The 5,949-nt window shown below is 43.0% G+C and overlaps 1 pseudogene; it reads right to left on the reverse strand.

The window, feature by feature from the left end:
• Nucleotides 1-2,659: 2,659 nt before the first annotated feature.
• On the reverse strand, nt 2,660-4,521 carry LOC112077030 (actin-related protein 2/3 complex subunit 1A-like; annotated as a pseudogene).
• Between the last annotated feature and the right edge of the window lie 1,428 nt (nt 4,522-5,949).

The following is a 5,949-nucleotide window of genomic DNA, read 5'->3' on the forward strand; positions in this document are numbered from 1 at the left end:
AAGTAACTATCTTTAAGGGCTCCACTGCGGTCAGAGGACCAACAGATAGTAAAATGTTATCTAAGGCTGGTCCACTGCACTGCGCTCAGATACCAACACATAGTAACTGTCTTCTAAAGGCTTTCACTGCAGGTCAGAACCAAACAGATAGTAACTGTATCTAAGTCTTCTTTCCACTGCAGGTCCAGAACCACCAGATAGTAACTGTCCTTTAAGTATTCCACTCAGGTCCAGAACCAACAGATAGTAACTGTCTCTAAGCTATCTTCCACTGCAGGTCAGAACCAATAAGGAAAGAGAACAGATAGTAAGCTGTCTCTGACTGTGTTTGATGCTATTGTTCTGGTTTCCTTAATTATTTCAGCCTTTAGTGGGTAATTTACGGGTCAGATTATTTATTTTTCCTAATGCTTGGTCAAGGAGCTGTTACCAAAATATGCACACTATAAATACATATCTGTAACAGCACTTCTGCTTGACTAAACACCTGCATCACCTTTGAATTGAACTGATGGGTAACCATTTCGCACAAACAATTTTGAATAAGTTTTCTTTACCACATGCATCTTGAAAAAAATGGGGGTGCTAAATCTCAGAACCTAAAAGGGTGATTCGATGCTCTCGCACTTAATAGGAGAACCTTTTGGAAAATCCTTTTTGGTCCAGTCGAACCACTTTTGGGTTCATGGTAGAACCCTTTTTGGGTTTTCATGTAAAACCCCTTTTCAGCAGAAAATTGGTTCCGAAGGGGTCAAGTGGAACCAAAATGGTATCTTATATATAGGGACAGGCTGAAGAACCCTTTCCGATCACTTTTTTCTAGGTATGTGAGTATAATATGGTGTTGGAATTCTTTTATAGCCAATGTTATATACCGTCTGTTATTACTGAATAACAAGTATTTGACAAATACTCTCTCACACGTTCTATCTATTCTCTCTTTGGTGATCAAAATAAGCAGGTAATTCTTAAAAGTAATCTTTTGTGCGAGACCGATCGGCCCATAGTGTATTACAAAAACATGACATAATTCCCAAAATACTCTTGCAATCAGCATCTCCCAAATGGGCATCTTAGCCCCCCACAGCTGTCCGGGCCTGGCTTGTCCTCGGATTTCCTGATGTAGGCAGAGAAGATTATGTCACTGGCTGAAGAGTATTTGTGGGAATTGTCAATTTTGTATCACTCCATGGGCCGATCCGGCTCGCCAAAGATTACTTTAAGTACCTGCTTATTTTGTATCACAAAGAGAGAGATAGAACGGTGAGAGACGTATTTTTCAAAATACTGTTATTAGTAATAAACAGACGGTATTATACTTGGTATAAAAAATTCAACCACATAATTAATGACTCACTACCTAAGAAAAGGAAGTGATCGGAAATGGGTTCTTCTCAGCTGTCCCTATAGAAGAACCATTTTCTTGGTTCACTTGACCCTTTCGGAACCCCCATTTTCTGTGAAAAGGGTTTTATCATGGCCCAAAAAGGGTTCTACAATGGACCCAAAAGGGTTCTACCTGGAACCAAAAAAGGATTTTGCTAAAGGGTTCTCACTATGGGGACAGCCGTATCACCCTTTTGTTCTAGATAGCCACTTTTTTTCTAAGATTGGCATGGGTAAAGAAAACTATGGCAAAAAGATTGTTTGCGAAAATGACATCAGATTCAATTCAAGGTGATGCAAGGGTTTATCAAAGCATGAAGTGCTGACAGTATGTAGATTATAATGTGTCATATTTTGGTGTAAAGCTCCCTTGGACGCAGAGAAGGAAATACATATCTGACCGATAATTACCCAGCTAAAGGCTTGAATAAATAAGAAAGCCCAAACAATAGCATCAACAGCATCAGAGACAGTTACTATCTGTTTGGTTCCTGACCTGCAGTGGAAGACTTAGAGACAGTTACTATCTGATTGGTTCTGACCTGCAGTGGAGACTTAAAAGACAGTTACTATCTGTTGGTTCTGCCTGCAGTGGGAAGACTTAGAGACACGTTACTAATCTGTTGGTTCCTGACCTGCAGTGAAGCCTTAGAGAGCAGTTACTATCTGTTTGGTTCTGACCTGCAAGTGGAAGCCTTAGAGACAGTTACTATCTGTTGGTTCTGACACCGCAGTGGAAGCCTTAAAGACAGTTACTTCTGTTGGTTCTGACCTGCAGTGGAAGACTTAGAGACAGTTACTATCTGTTGGTTCTGACTGCCAGTGGAGACTTAGAGACAGTTAATTCTGTTGGTTCTGACCTGCAGTGGAAAACTTAGAGACAGTTACTATCTGTTGGTTCTGACCTGCAGTGAAAGGCTTAGAGACAGTTACTATCGTTGGTTTCTAACCTGCAGTGGAAGACTTAGAGACAGTTACTATCTGTTGGTTTGACCTGCAGTGGAAGACTTAGAGACAGTTATCTATCTGTTGGTTCTGACCTGCAGTGGAAGCCTTAAGAGACAGTTACTATCTGTTGGTTCTGACCTGCAGTGGAAGCCTCAGAGACAGTTACTATCTGTTGGTTCTGACCTGCAGTGGAAGCCTCAGAGACAGTTACTATCTGTTGGTTCTCTGACCTGCAGTGGAAGCTTAGAGACAGTTACTATCTGTTGGTTCTGACCTGCAGTGGAAGCCTTAGAGACAGTTACTATCTGTTGGTTCCTGACCTGCAGTGGAAGCCTTAGAGACAGGTACTATCTGTTGGTTCTGACCTGCAGTGGAAGCCTTAGAGACAGTTACTATCTGTTGGTTCTGACCTGCAGTGGAAGCCTTAGAGAACAGTTACTATCTGTTGGTTCTGACCTGCAATGGAAGTCAGAGGATCCTGCAGCCAAACAGGATGTTGTTGGGGTGCCAGTCCAGACACATCACCGTGGACGCGGATGCTCTTCTTTATGTGCTTACTGAGCCACCTGCAGGGGCCAGAGGTCCACAGAGGTCTCAAAGGTCAAAGATTGCAATAGATTCATACTGGACAAATTCAAGACACTACTGAGCCACTACAGGGTCAGAGGGGAAGGTCACAGTAGATTCTTTCTGGGAACATCTCAAATGGTGCCTCACTTCCAGCCTATAGTGTACTACTGTAGTAACAGTCACATAACAGTAATTAGTAAGAGGGTCAGTGAGATTGAGTGAGTGACCGACCGACCGAGTGAACTGACTGTCCGACTGCTGAATGTGTTCCGTGTCTCTCACCAGTCGTTCTCCTTCTCGAAAGTAGCAGACAGAGATGAGGCGAGCTCCGCTGCCAGGGCAAACTTATTCTCCAGAGGGGACCACTTGACAAAGGTAGCAGCCCGGTTGATCCTCACCAACACAAGAGTGGGCTTCACACACTTTGTCTTCAGGGTCCACACGTACGCATTACGGTCCGATGCACACGTCACGATGCGGTTCGAATCCGGAGCCCAGTCGACGCCTGGAAGGGTTTTTAGGAAAAGGAGACAATGAAGAGAATGATGCAGTTGGAATGTTCAGACTAGCACCGTGTGTGTGTGTGTGTGTGTGGTGGTGTGTGTGTGTGTGTGTGTGTTGGGTGTGTGTGTGTGTGTGTGGTGTGTGTGTGTGTGTGTGTGTGGTGTTCAGTGGAGTTACAGACTAACCAATGATGTTTCACTTCCTGGCTGTCTATGGCTGAGTCCCAAACGGCTTATGGGCCCTGGTCTACACTAGTACACTATAGGGAATAGGGCCTGGTCTACACTAGTACACTATAGGAATAGGGCCCTGGTCTACACTAGTACACTATAGGGAATGGGCCCTGGGTCTACACTAGTACACTATAGGGAATAGGGCCCTGTTCTACACTAGTACACTATTAGGGAATAGGGCCCTGGTCTACACTAGTACACTATAGGGAATAGGGCCTGGTCTACACTAGTACACTATAGGAATAGGGCCCTGGTCTACACTAGTACATATAGGGAATAGGGCCCTGGTCTACACTATCCTCGTCACTAGGGAATAGGGCCCTGGTCTACACTAGTACACTATAGGGAATAGGGCCCTGGTCTAACAACTAGTACACTATAGGAATAGGGCCCTGGTCTACACTAGTACACTATAGGAATAGGGCCCTGGTCTACACTAGTACACTTGGAATGGGCCCTGGTCTACACTAGTCACTATAGGGAATTAGGGCCTGAACCTGTACATGATAGGGTAGGTCTACACTAGTACACTATAGAGAATGGGTCACTAGTACACTATAGGAGAATAGGGTGGTACACGTCACTTAGGATAAGGAGCCATTTGGGTCTCATTATATGTGGGACTCTGTGATTCGTCCTTTGGTCTCATTGTATGTGGGTACCTGTGATTCGTCCTTTGGGTCTCATTGTATGTGGGTACCTGTGATTCGTCCTTTGGGCCTCATTGTATGTGGGTACCTGTGATTCGTCCTTTGGGTCTCATCGTATGTGGGTACCTGTGATTCGTCCACTGTGCTCAGTCAGCTCGTGGATCTTGGCCCACTCGTTCCCCTTCTTTCATAGATGATCACCACACTGCTGTTGGGGCTGACAGCAATCTCTGGAGATAGACATCATTACGTCACTACAATATCTTGATTAACAACAACTAATGCACAGCAATATCTGGAGAGAGGAGAGACATCTTTACGTCACTACAATATCTTGATTAACAACAACTAATGCACAGCAATATCTGGTGAGGGGAGAGACATCTTTACGTCACTACAATATCTTGATTAACAACAACTAATGCACAGCAATATCTGGTGAGGGAGAGACATCTTTACGTAACTACAATATCTTATTAACAACAACTAATCACAGCAAATATCTGGTGGGGGAGAGACATTTTACGTACATATAATATCTTGATTAACAACAACTAATCACAGCAATATCTGGTGGGGGAGAGACATTTTTACGTCACTACAAATTCTTAATTAACAACAACTAATACACAGCAATATCTGTGGGGGGGAGAGGCATCTCTGCATCGCTACATCATCTTGATTAACATGTAACTAATGTGTAATGGATAGAAACATGCTGATTGACAGTGGCACACACACACACACACAAACGCACACACAAACGCACACACAGACTCACACACAGACACACACAACATTGCATATAATGTGGAGGAGAGATGTCAATAATGCATTTATGTATCATATACGACACGTACAGAAACATACAGTAACTTGTATATGTATACACAGCAAATTCTCCAGTGGTGAATCAACACTGACAGTGTTCAGTTCAACATGGCCAGTGTGTATAAGTGTCCACGCTTTTCAGTGTTAAATCACTGTTAAAGGAAATTAGCACTTTTAGTGTTATACAAGAACACCTCATATTTAACACCAGGAAGTGTATATAGTTTTCACCAATGGTGTTTGCAATGACACCTCATAGTATCTTTTAACAATTACACCAATTAGGCCTAGTTTCACTCTAGTAAAAAGGTCTGAAACTCATGGTTTACAGGCCACATCTGGCCTTGAAGTAGGGTAGGTAACTTTCCCCAAATTCCCAGCTATCCTGGTTGAAGGATTCCAGATTTTTGATTATTTCCTCCCATTCCAGGAATCTTCCAACTGCGATTTCTGAAAATCTGGAAATTATGGCAAATTTACCAGAATTTGCAACCCTACCTGCAAGTCACATTATGCTGGTTTGTAAAGTGATGTGTAATTCCTATTGAACCCAGACAGAATGACTGCCAGGGTGAGCAACGTGGTGAGGAGAGTACGTAAGGCATTTAAAAAGGGAACAACCATTTCAGTAACGGGTGCAAAAAATCGAATTAAATGATTGGATTCGTTTTGAAAAGGTATGTTATTTGTCTCTGAGTAGCATAATATGAATCAATCAATCACTGTACAAGCAAAAACAAAGGCATCAAAAAACAATCCCCCAAATAACCTGCAGTAGAGCATGCTGGGAAATATGATAATGATTGCCGTGGTTTTGATGGGACGTT

The sequence above is a fragment of the Salvelinus sp. IW2-2015 genome, unplaced genomic scaffold, assembly GCF_002910315.2.
Source record: "Salvelinus sp. IW2-2015 unplaced genomic scaffold, ASM291031v2 Un_scaffold4210, whole genome shotgun sequence".
Taxonomy (NCBI): domain Eukaryota; kingdom Metazoa; phylum Chordata; class Actinopteri; order Salmoniformes; family Salmonidae; genus Salvelinus; species Salvelinus sp. IW2-2015.